A 16,448-nucleotide genomic window follows, 5' to 3' on the forward strand; every position below is an offset into this window, starting at 1 on the left:
CTCCCTTCCTCCTCATCATTTCTTTCACCATGAGGAAGAGGAGTTGGTGAAGGCGGCATTATGCATGTGGGGCTTGAGAAAGAGGTAGGAAGAAAGAAAAGAAACAGAAAGACAAAAGAGAAAATAAGAACTGAGACCACCCAATAGGGACATGTCAATATATCACTGAATATTTATGTACGTCACTATCTTTTTCATAGTTAATTCTCAATAGTTAACCTCTATACACTTTTATATTTACATTTCTTTCTCAGAAAATTTCTTTGAAGTCACACATTTCCTTCTTTCCATGGTTGAGTGTTTATGTAATTCTTTTCTAACCAATTAACTATGTCTGTGTATTATCTTTGTTCACACTCTCTTTCTCATCTACACAATCTGTGCTCCTGTGAGCTTTTCGGATGTCTGTTAGGTGTACCCAATAACGTAGGCCCTGGACTTTCACTGTAGTGGGCGTACAGTATATTACCTTTTAGGGGACATGGAACCTAGGCCCGTTCCATTGGCGCACAAAACTCTTTACATATACCATGTCACCTGTCATCAGCTGGAAGTTTGGGCTATCTGTGGCTGGTGCGGTTGTATCTGTGGCCATAGTTTGTATAAAAGGGGGTGCAATTTGTTTTGCTATGGCTCACGCGGCTCTTGTGAGGTTTCTTAGATGCCTATGAAATTCTTCTCCCAATATTGTGTGCGTCTGATTGTCTACGCAAAGGGGAGTGAGCTGTGTGCATTCTCCTACCTGTCACGAGCTCATGGGGTGACATGTGGTAGTTTTTACTGGGCTAATTTCTCATTTCGAACAGGGCCAAGGATAGGCAGTAGATCCAATTATTTTTTAGTGTATGGCATAGTTTTGACAATCTGCTTTTGAGTAGTCCGTTCATTTTTTTCCACAACTCCATTCGATTGCGGGTGATAAATCGTGAAAAGCTTGTGAGTTATACCTAGCATCGCTCTTATGTGTTTGAACATGTCATTTACAAAATGCGTCTCTTTGTCGGACCCAATGACATCACAAATGCCTCAGCGGGGGAAAACTTCCCTCACTTTTTGGCAGCACATCGTGCATCTGGTTGGGCACAGGGTCCTGCCTCCACCCACCATGAAAATGGGCAAACCACCACGACCAAATATCGGGACTCACTGCACCTCTCCCCCATGTCTGCATAGTCTATATGCAGTTCCCTGAATGGCCCTTCTGGTTTTGTTAGTGTTCTTCTCAATGTTCGTAATGTCATTCCAGAGTTATGTTTGGCATGTGATACACTCTACTATTAGCCTTGTAATGTGCTCTTGTAACCCTGGGGCAAGCCAATCCTCCTGTATGTCTGCGATAATGTGTTGTTTTGCATTGTGGGCGGGAAAGTGCAGTTGTTGGAATGCTACCTCCAGTAATTTTACAGGCATTACCACCTTACCAGTATTTTGTCTCCATAAAAGGTCAGTCGATGACTGGCTATACCCTCTTTTTACCCACATCTCTTTTTCCTCAACTGTTGCATCTTGCTGAAGTTCAATAATCTGTGAAATTGGCAATGAATTGAAAGCATTTGGGTGCTTTTCCTCAACTACTTTTTGTAGTATCTACTCACCTTTTGGGCTCTTTTGTAAAAAAGATGTTTCCCCGGCACGGGCATCTGCTGCCGCGTTTCCCAACGAGATGACGTCATCACCTTGTGTATGAGCCTGGAATTTCATGACAGCCACTACTGTAGGTTCTTTTAGTGCATCAATCAATTCTCCTAGAAAATGTGCATGTTGGACTGGGGACCCATCTCCTTCGAAATCCCCACCTTCCCGCCTTCTTGCTAATCCTCGGTGTACAGTTGTCATGCAGGCAGATTCTGTGTAGATCGTTACTGCACACCCTTTTGCTGTATGTAATGCTTCTATGAGCGCTACTAGTTCTGCTGCTTGGGCTGAGAAGTGAGGTGGTAATCTTTTTTGACTATCACTTCGAATTCCCTCTCCTCCACTCGGACCACTGCTGCCCCTACTTGTCTCTCTCCTGTCTCAGAATCTATTGGCGCTATAACCATCTACGAAATATATTTCTCCCTCTGAGTGCATTTTCGTGGGCTGTGGGGGTATCATTATCCTCTCCCCTGTATGTAGCACAATCATGTTGCTCCATGTCTTCTACTGTGCATGATTCTGTAATGTATGTGGCCAGGTTTACACTCTTGCACCGCACGATGTGAATGTGTGCACTGGATATAATTAGTTCATATGCTGTTGCTCTCTGTGTGGTAAACGTGCTTTTTGAGCTTTCATATAATACAAATAGGGAGTGTTCTACATACAATGTGACGGAGCATCCCATCACGATTGCAGAGCTCTTCTCAATAGGAAATGCGGTGGCTGAGAGAGCCTGTTCGCATGAAAAGTGTCCTTGCATCACTGCATCTAGTGTGCCATTGTAGAATGCCAGAGGTTTATGTCCTAGCAATGTCTTCTGTGTCAATACTGCGGTCATGAGTGTTCCATTACAGTGCGAGAACAGGTAGAACTCGCAATCATAATCAGGTGTTGCTAAAACTGGAGCTGTTAATATCAATTCTTTGAGTGTTTCAAAAGCTGTGTGCATTTCAGGTGTCCATTGTAGCCGACAATTTTCTTATTGCACTTCCTTAAGTGCCTGCAATAGGGGCCTTGTATATGCTCCATAATCCAGTATCCAGACTCGGCAGTAATTACACATGCCAAGAAACTTCTGCATTTCCTTTACTGTAGTCAGTTCCTTTACTGCTTTTATAGCTGCTGCTCTGTCAGGTATTATTCTTTTTCCATCTTTTGATATTAGCTGGCCCAAGTATAACACGTCTGTTAGACAATACTGCAATTTCTGTGTGTCTACCTTATACTTTTTTTGTGCCAACAGGGTCAGCAGGATGATAGTCTTCCCTACACTCTCTCTCATCTTTACTGCAGACCAACAAATCGTCTACCTACTGACTTATGGTACTGGTTGTGCGTATGTTTCCAAGGTCCTCATGCAAAATTCTATTAAAAATACTGAGGCTCTCACAATATCCTTGGGGTAGTCTGCAGTGTTCATATCTCTTCCCTCCCAACGTGAATGCCGTTAGGTACCAATAGTCTGGGTCCAGCAGAATTGAAAAGAATGCATGTTTCAAGTCCACCACAGTGAAGTGTGTAGCCTGTGTTGGGATGCTACAGAGTATTGAGGCCGGATTTTGGACAAGAGGGAACTCTTTCTGTACTACGTCATTAAGAGGGTGTAGGTCCTGTATCATCCTGCATGCCCCTCCCTTTGCTTTCTTGATTGGGTAAATGCAAGTGTTACAGGGCGAGTTGGATGGCACTATTATTCTCTGTATCATTAGTGCCTATATTGTGTCCTTTATTCCCTCTTCTGCCTCCTTAGATAGGGGGTATTTTTTCACCCGGGGTAAAATGGCCCCGGGTTTCAGTTTTATCTGTACGGGTGTTACTTCGTGTAGTAGGCCTACATCATGTGGGCCTGTGGTCCACAACTGTTGCAGTACTCGGGACATGTCTTCCTCAAAATATGCTGGTGGGGCTTTAACAAACGCTACGAGCGGTATTGGCATTTCCCTTTTTTGAATCATTATATCACAGGGGATTGCTATTTCCATCACTATTTCTCCAACCTCATCTGAGTCAGTAAAAAGCTCCTCATCTTTTAACCCCTTAAGTGCTCGTCCTTGGAATTCCCTCCAGGGTGCCAAGGACGAGATAGTTTGTCCTTTTTGGCACTTTGCAGGGATCGCTCAAAACAGTAATCCAACGCCCTGGCTGTGAGAGCCACCCCTCACTGCCAGGGGGCTGGATTACCTTCAGTTTCACGTCGGCGTGTGTAAAGCACGCCGACGTGAAAGTGAAAGTAAAAATAGAAGGTGAGTCTTCACCTTTCTCCCCCTCGATCTCCGGCTGTATATCAAGGCGCAGATCAAGGGAGGTGCCGTTGGAAAGGGAAGATGCTCCCCTTTCCAATAACACCTTTTGTGACAGCATTGCTGTGCGCGGATCGGGTGGAGAGTGTTCGATCCACGTCCAGCAATGCCACTGGACGTGGGGGGAGAGGCGGTCTGCTTACTGTAAGCAGCCCTGTCCCCACAGCCCCCAAAGCATGGGGGCACATATGTGCAAAACCCTGGGGGCAGATGGCTGATCATCTGCCCCAGGGAAGGGGGTAAAATAAAAAAATAAAAAATAAAAAAACTGTGATGGAGTGTGGGGGTGGGTGCGATTTTGTTTGCCCCCCATGAAAGGGTGGTGGCCCTCCCCCTCCCACACCAAGTGGAAAGGCGGCCCACCACTTGTAGCCCTATCTGGGGGCAGATTTATGCCCCCAGGCAGAAGTGCATGAGGTGGCCCCCCATCCAAATTGGGAGGGACCAGGAATAAGTGTGCAGGCCCCCCAAAGGATGAGGCCTGCAGGTTAGGGCCCCCCTGGGGACAGATGGCTGATCATCTGCCCCCCGGGAAGGGGGCAAAATAAAAATAATAATAAAAAAACAAAAAGGGAATTTTGGGTGAGAGTGGGGGGGCCACTGGCCACCAGGGATTTATTTCACAGAAAAGGGGTAGCCCTCTCCCCCTTACCTCAAGGGGAAATGGGGACACTCCTTGTAACCCTCGCTGGGGGCAGATATCTGATCCTAGGAAGGGGCATCTGACCCCAGAGGGGCTGAATGAGATGCCCCCCCCTGCATTTGGTGTTGTGGGGAGGGTCACCCCCATTACATTAGAAAATTACCTGGTGGTTTAGGGTGCCCCTCAGCCCGCCCTAAAGTGTAGTGTATCATTGGTGTGCCAATCTGGCGCCAGGGTGCCCAAACCTTACTGCTCCACTTACCGGGGGGCCTGTCCACACATTTCTGGTGGCCTTCCCCCCCACCCCAAATGGAGGGGGGTGTACCTCACTCAGCCGTTTGTAGGAGGCCCAGGGAGGCCTGCATGAGGTTCCCCAGCCACCCATTTGGGGTGAGGGGGGAGAGAGATATCAAAAATTGTCGGCCAGGCCCCCAGTGGGTCATGCAGTAAGGGTTGGGCACCCTGGGGTCAGATTGGCACACCAATGTGCCCCTCTGTGCCAAGGCAAGTTTCGTAAATAAAGAACGCATTTTTTGGGGGCTGTGGTGCACCCCAAAGGGAGGGGGAATTTTCTAATGGGATGGGCCATTGACCCCCTCAACTTCCACCAGCAATGGAGCGGGTGTCGTGTCATGCAGCCCTCCCTGGGACCAGATATCTGCTCCTAGGAAGGGACGCCTGAGCCCAGGGAGGAGTGCAGGACAGCCCCTCCTTTATCCGCACCCAGGGAGGGCTACATGAGATGTGCCGCCCCTCCAATTGGCGTGGGGGTGGAGAGGTGCACCCCCCTTCACATTAGAAAATTCCCCAGCGGTGTAGGGGGCCCCTCAGCCCCCGCTAAAGGGCAGCCTGCCATTTTGAATTATTTTCTTTGTTTACTAAACTTACCTGTGTTTTAGGCTTTCCCCTTGGCACGCAGGTAGGTGCACCCACACATGTGAGGTACCGTTTTCATCAGGACACCTGTGGGAACACGGGACGGTGGGCCATGTGTTGTTGGCGGTGTGTTTCGATGGGTGAGCCGAGTGAAATGTGCGGAAAATGCAGTTATTTTGCCACATTTCGTACTTTGCCCGGGTGTCTGGGTAATACATTGTGGGCCGATTTGCGCAAGTCAGACCTCTGCACATTCCCACGGGTGTCCTCTTTTCAGAAATGCACAGGGTTCCCTGTTTTCCTTGCTGGCTTGGACACCCGAGGCCCATATCTGTATGGTGTGCCCGTCTGGAAAAAGTGTGAAATTCAGTTGTCAGAACTGACTTGGGGTTACCTGTGTTTTAGGCTTTCTCCTTGGCGCCCAGGTAGGTGCACCCACACATGTGAGATACCATTTTCATTGGAACACCTGTGGGAACACGAGACAGAAGGCCATGTGTTGTTGGTGCTGTGTTTCGATGGGTGAGCCAAGTGAATGCATGGAAAATGCATTTTTTACGGCACATTTCGGACTTTGCCGGGGTGTCTGGGTAATAAATTCTGGGCCGATTTGAGCAAATGAGACCTCTGTGGATTCCCACGGGTGTCCTCTTTTCATGGGGTTCCCTGTTTGCCTTGGTGGCTTTGTGGCTTTGACACCCTACGCCCATATCTGTATGGTGTGCCCGTCTGGAAAAATCGTACAATTCAGATGTCGGAAAAGACTTGGGGTTAGGGATGTGTTCGGCTTTCCCCTTGGCGCCCAGACAGGTGCACCCACACATGTGAGGTACCGTTTTCAATCGTTTGTGTGGTTTTCATAAGGTTTTGAGCCATTTGCTGGTGCCCTTTGTCACACAACCCTTTCATTTCCCAAATGTGCCCTACATTTAGTCGCTGCTTTAGGCACCCTACACTTTTATAACCTGCACAAGTCACCTACACTTGAAAAGGTCTGCCTGTGCTCTTTCAAAAAATGTATGCTTGCCATTCCTCACCACATTGGTTTTCCTGATTTACACATGCTAAGTACGTCTGTTCAGGCCGTAAGCATAAAACTCCTGTGTACCATGCTCAGTGGTACTGCTTGTTTTGTAAAACACTACAAAAATGTATGCTTTACTAACTGCAAGAGTCAGGGGAATGTAGCTGAGCATTGCTTTTCTCAAAATTCATAGAACCCATTGCTGTACCAAGCCAACAATATCCAACACATACCTTTTTTTCTGTCATTTTCCCACTTTTTCCCCAATCTATGGCATTTTTCCCTACCTAGTTGTTGCCCGACCTGCGCAAATCACTCTTTTCTAAACTTGGAATTTTGTCTACTTTTCAGAAATGTATGCCTTTCTGTCCTCCAATTTGGCTTTCCTACCCTTTTCTTCCATTCTGTCCATGCATGTCCAATTGGCAAAAATGGGCAAAATCACCGACCTCTAACAAAACGGTGAATAACCACATCAAAATAATGTTTGTTTCGTTTCCACTCAACCTGTTCCTGAAAGCCAGTAAATTAGGGAATTCAGCACAGCAAACCATTTGTTCCCAGCTCTTACAAGGAAAAATCCACAGACTTCTTTGTACATCATTTTATTCACATTTTTTGAAAAAACACAACATTTTCACACTTTTTGGTTATTTTCTCTCACCCCCCTACAGCAATCTAGGATACCTGGATGGCGTTACGACCGCCTACATGTGGGAAAAAAGGGCCACATTAGATATCTCATGTAACAAAAAAGTTACAAGGCATTGAATGGCCACATACCAAAATCAGTAAAAAAGGCCTTGGCACTGGGGGGAAATACCAATGGCACTTAAAGGGTTAAATCACGCAGGGCCGTATTGGCGTTGATGCACCGTACTGTTCTCCACTGGCATCCCTGCATGTCCATAGCAATTACTGCTATTTTCTGGGTCTGTGATTGGGCGGAAGATAAACTCGGAGGGTACTCTCCATTCCATTCTTCTTAACTCTGGCACTACTTTCGCTAATATTCTCAGCCCTTGTATGAACATGTCTGGATTCACTGGATGCCGCGTGTTTGTGGGAAGTGTGTATCACTAACATGGCACGTACGGCGCATATTCCTGGTGTAGAGCACACTATCCCTCTCTCCATAAAAGATATGGTCATGTTGAGTTTGCTGAGAAGGTCCATTCCCAACAAATTAATGGTTGAATCTTCGTAATACAGTAAGGGTGCGCGTACCATTTTACCACCCACTGTTACCTCTAATTCTTCAGTGTACGGAACCTCGACCACTGCACAAGAGAACCTCCGCATTTCCAAAGTCCTATTAGAAAGCACACATCTACCTTCTTTTAGACACAATGTTTCCACTCCCGAAATCCACCATAAAAATGAACTGTTTGTTTCCTATCGCTGCCCCTACCAGTGGTTCATCTGATGCGTTAAGGGTAGTCGACAGTACTGGACACGCAAGTGCTCTCTGTGGGCTGTCCTATGCTGAGTATCTTGGTAGTTTATCTGTGTTGAAAACGTTACCGGACAGCAGCGCTGCGCCCCTGAAATGTGTAGGAGCTCCGTTTGCCATAGTAGCATACGCGTTTCTGCGGCTGGGGGCCGTACGTTCATGACACTGAGGATGTTGTGGGACGTGCTGTGTTGCATGCTGTGGGGCCACCTGGTGCTCATTCACATACCTAGGGTCAGATTGGTCTTCCCTCCTGTTCCCTCCCGTTGGTAGGCCATATGGGCTTCCTGGATGAGGGTGTCCATACTGTTGTTCACTCGGGTATGTATTGGCGGGCCTATTCCAGCATTCCCTCATGAAATGTCCCCATCATCCGCAGTTCCAGCATTGCCCTTGTACCACTCCTCCTCAGGGCCCTCCATATCCGAAACCCCCTCCCCGTGACCCTCTAAATCCTCCTCTACCTCCCCTTCTGCCTCTCACCGGCCACTGCTGGCTCTCATACTGGTGTTCCACTGGCCAAGAGTCCTGGTTGTTACCTGCCCAATTTGCTGCCATTCGCGTTGGTATCCCCATCTGTTCTCCTTCCTCTTGATCCCTTCTGCTGTGCTGGTTGCTACTACTGCACTGACTTTCATAAGTTTACTTTGAACTAATTTGGCCTTGTCTGCCAGCCGCCGTTGAGATATCTCTTTTTTATTCTCTTTGATCCTTTTACAATGGTGTATAATTATGCTTTGAATCTCTGGCCACCCCTTGGCTTCTATCCCGGCTATCTTGGCTAAGGCCTTCTGCACTTCCTTCAGAAGCCCTCTTTTTATAATAAAATAAAACAGGGAGATAGATTGGTCCCAGGCCGTGCCTGTTTCTGCTCTCCACATGTCCTGCAGCAGGAGATAAAAGACATCACATCTTCGTCATCTCCCATGGTACATTGCATCAGTCTGGTGTATCTGGAAATGTTTCTCAGAGTGCATCCCGCACTCTTGCTTGCACTGTGTTAAATGAGGCCCCATCATGCTGATCACAATCCATTGTTATTCCTTGGAAGCCTGCCTTCGCCCAAACCCTGTTTGCCTGATCTCCAACTGCAGATACCAGCAATCATCCCCCCACTGCTAAGGGTACACCCACTGTGTGTTTTTCAAACACGTATATCCATTTACTAGCGCCTCCAGATAGTGGTGGCAACTGTTTCAAAAGGTTAGACTTATCCATTTGAGCCCAGGGTATGTAATTTGGCCTTCCCGCCCCCCTGTGGATGAATGGTAGTTGTAGGTTTTTCCCCCCTTTCCAGTACTGACCTTTTTCCTTTTTTTCCCTAGCACTGCCATGCACTCTGTTCTATTCCTTAGTCTCCCACTCCATTCTTCCATGGGGGAGAACCCTTCTCCTAAAGATGTCCTACCTGTAGCTGTCCCCAACCTTCTTTCCTCCTCTTCCTGCTCCTCTAAGTCACACTGTATTCTTCCGCCCAAACAGATGTCATCCCTCCCTCTTCTTCCTCGCATTCGCTACCAGATGTAGTTATTTCTATTATTCTTGTGGGGGTGTCATTTATTAAAAATAGTATCTCTCTCTTTTTCCACCCATTCTCCACCGCACCTTCACTAGGTTGGGGTGTCGTAACCCGCTCTGCCCTTGGGGTAGGTCGCCCCCCCTTGCTCACACATGCCTCTTAGAGAGGACAACTCTGTTCGGGCCAATGTCAGTTGTGTATCTAGGTCTTATGTGAATTTCTCGTTATCTAGTGTGGGGGTACTCACCTGGACGGTTGTTCCTTGAATGTTATATGGTGGGGGTACTGTGGCTGTTGGCTTAGGTGCAGATGGTGAAGGGGACTGTGCTACATATATGGGGTCACTATATCCCTCTGCAGGCACTGGCTTAGTCAGTAGGGTGTATATATGTGGTGTTTCGGATCTGTTCTCCTTTTGCTCTATGGGCCCTTCACTGCCAGGGCCACACTTGGGGTAGACCCTCCCCTTTCAATTCTGTGACCCACTGGTCACGATACTTAATAGTTTTCTCTGCATACCCTGGTAGTGTTTTACAGATATGGGCCAGATGTGTTTCTGTGCCCATTTTATCAGATTCTAGGTATTTACTCAAAACAATGACCATCTTCTGTTAACCTTACACTTCCTTTATAACCTGCTCACTATATTTTAAAACACTTCTTAAAATTGTTTGTTCACACTTTGTTACTCATAAACCATGTCAATATACGAATTTCCTTCAACACAATTGTAAACCATTTTCATTAATACACACCAGCAGGGAAAAATGTTTTTACATAAAACAACACCTTAGAACATAAAACATAGTGCATGCAACAAATAACATAAACAACATAAAAGAAGACATAAACTCTACCTCCCCTTAAAACCCTTATTCTCTTTATATTCCCCTAATTCTCCAACACCTTTAAATAATTCTCTCCCTGCACCCTTTCTATACTCAAGCGAGAATAGAGGAGAAGAAAAGGAAAAGTAGGAAAAAAGTGTTTCTAAATACTACTCCAAGTCCTCTGAGAACCCTACGTTTTCAACTTATTTCTCCATATATATCCTGTACTAGTCGAGATAGTACTATGCGGCGCCACCTTCTACCCCCCCAACGGAGATAGGATCTTCTTATCCTCTTTACACCTTATTTCCCGTCACTGTCCTAATGGCCATATGAGATAGAAAAAGAATAGAGTGGAATATAGAACAGACCCAAAACTTCTCCCTTAGAGTTTTTGACCTTACTTTTTATCTGACCCTTATTGATTCCCTATTTCCCAAAACCTCCTAATCTGACTCCCACCCAACTTTTGAGATCACCCGCACTTGGTACTCACGTGTCCGTCTTGACCCGAGACCCACCGGACCCAATCGGTCAGGGCGCCGCCTCACACTGAAAGACCATGCCCGGTTCTGGTGAGTGGTACGGTGGGTTTTGTAAAGGGTGACCCTGTATCCTCTCACCCTACTGCGTGCACACATCTAGGTGTATCAGTTGTCATTGGCAGGTAGCTCTTGAGGGGGCGTACTCCGGGTTGTGACGGGGACGTCTCATGCCAAAAGGAACAAAAGAACGCTATCACTTCGGGGTCACCAATGAAAGTGAGAAGTCCCCAAAAATGCACTTCATTCTCTCAATTAGAGTCAAATAGGACATCCCCCTGAAGGGAATGAGACCAGGACCAAGTACGTGTGAAGTCAAAAATCATTTATCTAAGATAGGGCAAGCAAAACCTACTCTGCTCACACCAAGAGCGGTCTGCAGAAAACATGTTACACATCATTTTTGTACAGCTTTTGCGTCATCCAGGAGAGGGGAGGGCTAGGGGGCACATGAAGGGTTGGGATTGGTCACTAGGGACGGGCACCTATGAGTGCTATAGGGTCGGCGTGGTGTGATTGGTGCAGATTCACGTGGTGCTGAGAACCGGACGGCTGCAGGGATGACAGAGGGCAGGAGGTGGTGGGCGTAGCTTGCTCACTGTGTGCGTCTCAAGAGGAGAGCTGCAGGCCTGCGTTCTGGTTTCATGACTGGCCTGCCATTATGAGAAAACAAAATGGAATTGGTGGGCATACAAAATGCAGTGCTAATGGGTTTTAGTCTGGACTGGCTTCAAGGGCTACAGTTTACTGGTGGCACTCTCGCACGGGTGCCCTGTGGCCAGGGCCCTGTGCCCAAAGCAGCCGGCAGCCATGGAAGACTACAACCAGGAAGTGTCATTGACTCGGAATGGATGAGGGGGTTCAAGGACCCCCTCCTCCCACACAGAATACAGCAGCTGCCGATATCAGTCCGAATGGCATTCTTTTATATTGAAATAGACCTTCTGGAATGATAAATGTGGTTACATTCCTAGCGTAGGGTGAAGCACAATTTGATGATTTGTGGATTTTACATCTAATGAACTCATAACCTTGGCATTCCAAATAGTTTCTAACATCTCATTAATATTAGGCAATGGGTGTCTATCGGGTATTACACATCTGTTGACTGATCTAAGATCTATGCATAATCTGAGTTTGCCATTGGGTTTGTGAATTACCGCTAATGGAGACACCCATTCAGAAGCCTCGATCCTCTAAATGACACCTTGTTTTTCCATAGACATTACTTCATCCTTAACAGTATAAAGGAATATTTCTCAATTTCTGTGCTTCTGGTCCAGAACCATTTTTAATTCTGATCTTGTGCATATAACCTTTAAACTTTCCCAGTTCCTCACGAAAAACATCATGTTGTAATACATCATTGCCATCTCCTATTGCATACACACTTTCTTCTGCATTGGGGTCAAGTTTTATTTGAAGCCTTTTTTGGTGTGACCAGCTCAAAAGAGGATTGCTACCCTTCTTTGACACATATACTTTCCCTCTGGCTGATCTATCCTTAAACTTTAAATTGGACCAAAACCAACCTTCAATATCAATTTCCTTTCCTCCATAAGCTATTTGTCCGATGTCTACAGGATTGAGAAACACATTCTTTACCATTTTGTTCTCAAAAATATGTTTTGGCAACAAGGTATATTTGGTTCCTGAATCAATTACCATCTGAAATTCTACCCCTTCCATTTCAATAACAGCTGTAGGCTTTTCTGTGTCTGCATGTTCACCTTGAACCACCAGAATATCATCTGAATTTATGTCAATGGGACACGTGCAGTCTCCCATTCCTTCACATAGTTCCTCGAAACACGCAATGTTTTCACTTCTTGTTCTACAACATGATGTGAAATGTACTTTTCTATTGCATCTTTTGCATGTTGCTTGAGAGCAGGACACGTATCGCTGCTTGCAAAATGAGTGAGACTGTCTCATTAAAAGCATTTTTTCCTTTCACTTTCTTCCTTTTTCTCCTTGTACTTGAAGTTCTCTTTCAGCAGTATGTTTGTTCCACATTTCTACCTTGTACTGCTGATATTTCCATTATCTGTGTTTCTTTTATCCTCTTTTCATTAAGTTCAGCTCTTTTTTCCAATACCTTGACACACCTTTGTGTGTTCAACTTCCTTCGCTACTTGGATTACTTCATCAATTGTGGGATTACCTTTAGCTCACAGCGCTTCCCTTACTTTTTTGCTACTGCATTCGAGCACAAATTGCTCTCTTATCCTTTCATTTAATGTATTTCCAAAGCCACAAGATGATGCTAGCCCCCTTAGTACTGTGATAAATTGTTCTCCAGACCCTTTTTTCCAGCTTTCTCTTTGCAAAATGGTACCTTTCGAAAACAATGCTTATACATTTTTCATAATGTTTATCTAACATTTTTATGCATTGTTCGTACTCTGATAGGTTTGTGGACTCCTCATCAGACAATAGAGGTAGATTGTTTAATTGTTCTATGCCATTGTTGCCAAGGCAATGCATAAGAAGTGATTGTGGTGGGGTTATCCTATGTTGGACCTCAGTGCCCTTAGCTGTATTTCTGATTTGATTTTTCAGGGTTGCATGGGAAAGTAACAACGGAGTACTTGGTTCCTCAACTCCGTTTATGAAAAACACAACTAATTGGGTTGTTACATAGACTTGTTCCCATGCGCCCACATATTAGCGAAAAAGGATGACAAATGACTCCCTTTTCAATGATGAACACTGAAAAGGGAGTCATTTGTCATCCTTTTCGGTAATTTGTGGGCGCATGGGAACAAGTCTATGTAACAACCCAATTAAATGCATAAGAAGGCATGTTTTCCTTTCACCAGAAAAGTTCACACCATGCACTGCTAACACAGAATGGTCAAATCTCTTTTTCCATCTTCTCCATGGTATACTAGGTTCAGCTTGCGTTTCTAAAAAAAAATGTTGGGAGGAGGTATTCCTTGTGCAGCCATAGTAATGTTTGGATTTTCTTAAATGTACTTGTTGACACGTTATTGTTTTAATTATTTTAATTCCTCAGTCATCAAGACTAACTATTCTTGCCTGTTCGCTTTCCCTTTGTCACAGGATTCTTAGTTATGTTGCAGATATATTTATTTTCCTTTGTCAGCAAAATTCTAATTCTTTTTTACAGCTGCTTCATCTCATTTGGATTGTTGAGCTCTTCTTTGCACAAGCCTTTGTGACATAAACAAGATTCCAACTGCGTCATAAAGATTGACTTGTCATCAGTCCTTCTTTTCATGAAATAGCTTCACCTAAGCCTTTGAGATGAAAGCAAATTCTACTTTGACTTGGAACACATTCTATCACTCTGTGTATTTACCAGGTAACAGTTCAAACAAAAACTTGCTGTTAAACAAGACTGGTATGTTTGTTCTTGAAGTATACACATGCTCACTTGCTGCTGAATAACAGTTCATTTGGACCTTTCACAGTACTTGCCGTACACGTGTTATTGCTTAAGAGTGCCTTGTTTGAACATACAGTGCTATTTAAATTGTTTAAACATGCACGTGCTACTTGTTCAAAGCTAGGCTTTGTTTACTTTTGAGTGCTGCTTCAATGCTAAATGTCTTTTCTGTCCCAATGCGCATAAATTATCAATGCCGCTTTGTTTACTTTTGAGTGCCACTTTAATGCTAAATGTGTTCTCTGTCCCGATGCCCATTTAAAATAGCAATGCCTTTAACCTGGTAGTGCCAACCTTATCAAAGTCAATTTCTGCTAGCGCTCTCACCTTCTTATAGTTGAGCTCAGTCTCTCAGCACCTTGTGGTCCATAGTGTACAGTGCTCCTTTCTATCATTCACACAGATGCAAAAGATAAGTGTTGGTTGCCTTCTATTTTCTGATGAACCCTTTGTGTTCTGCCATGAAGCAAAGAGCAAGAACTGAAGTTATAGCACCACGACTACTCAGTGGGGCTGTCGTGGTGTTTACTGAATTCTTTTACCCTCGTCACCATTGAAAGATTCTCCAACATGTTGTTTGTAGTTGTTATATATTTTACTACATATATCTCCAGATCTATTCATGACCCACTGGTCTGCTACACTTCCTCCTTCCAACTGCTCATAACATAACTCTCAACCTACCAGATTCCACATTCTCCTTACACATTCTGTATTCCTTACCTCACCTTCTGCAATGCTTTCATATAAGATGCTACAAGAGGGTGCCATTGATGATGAGCAAGAGAATGAGAAGGGGGAATATAGCAAGGGAGGAAGCCATTGATAGAGGGTGCCATCGATGATGAGCAAGCAAATGAGCAGGGGAATAAAGCAAAGGAAGAAGCCATTTCTCTAGGGGGTCAACAATGATGAGCAATAGAATGAGTAGGGAATAGACCAGGGGAAGAAGCCACTGAGAGAGCATGCCATTGATAATGGTCAAGAGAATGAGCAGGGGCATGGAGCAAGGGAGGAAGCCATTGATATAGGGGGCCATCGATGAGGAGCAATAGAATGAGAAGGAAATAGAGCAAGGGAGGAAGCCATTTGGAGAGGATGCCATCAATGATGAGCAAGAGAATGAGAAGGGGAATAGAGCATGGGAGGAAGCCATTGCTAGAGGGGGCAATTGATGATGAGCAAGTGAATGAGAAGAGGAACAGAGTAAGTGAGGAAACCATTGCTAGAGGGGGCCATCAATGATGAGCAAGAGAATGAGAAGGGGAATAGAGCACGGGAGGAAACAATTGCTGAGGGGGCCATCGATGATGAGCAAGAGACTGAGCAGGTGAACTGAGCAAGGGAGGAAGCCATTGAGCGAGGGCGTCATCGATGATGAGGAAGAGAATGAGAAGGGGAACAGAGCAAGGGAGGAATCATTGAAAGAGGGAGCATTGATGATGAGCAATAGAATGAGAAGGGATTATAGCAAATGGGGAAGCCATTGAAAGAGGATGCCATTGATGATAAGCAAGAGAATGAGCAGGGGAATGGAGCAAGGGGGGATCCATTGAGAGAGGGTGTCATTGATGATGAGCAAGCGGAAACCTTAAGTGATAAAGGGTGAAAGTGAATAGAGGGGATAGAGTGTGGTAAGGTGGGTGGGGGGGATAAAGGGTGTAGGGTGTGAGAGGGTAGGGGTACAGTGCATGCTGGGTGTTATGACTGGTTTCCTTGTTTGGACCCTGCTCCTTGAATGCATGGTGTGATGTCATGAATGGAATGTTCTGAATGTGACTGGAATGTTTGTGGTTGAATGGACGATGTAGCCTGGGTGGTATAAGCCAGTGGGCTCCCATCTTTGTCCTTGCTGATCTCCTGTGTACCTATGAAGCTGATATCACCTGATCCTAAGATTGAACAAACCTGCAATGTGAATTAAAGAAGTTAATCATCATACCTGCAGCCATCCTGAATATTCATCATATTTCAATGTAACAGTGGGGTAAAGAGAGAAGGGGTAGGGTTGAGTAGAGAAAGAGAGGTGGGATGGGTGGTGGTACAGAGAGGGGAGTTGTGTTTTGTGTGGAATTCTGTGACTTAGGGCAACATAACCTGATCAATATTTAAATCTATATATAAACTTGTAAATCAAAGCAGGGGTATCCTTGAGCTTGGTTTGCATGTACTCAATGTAGGTGTATAAGTGCCACAATCAATATTAAT

Source organism: Ambystoma mexicanum, chromosome 5p (assembly GCF_040938575.1).
Source record: "Ambystoma mexicanum isolate Mex_15411 chromosome 5p, UKY_AmexF1_1, whole genome shotgun sequence".
In the NCBI taxonomy this organism is placed as follows: Eukaryota; Metazoa; Chordata; class Amphibia; order Caudata; family Ambystomatidae; genus Ambystoma; species Ambystoma mexicanum.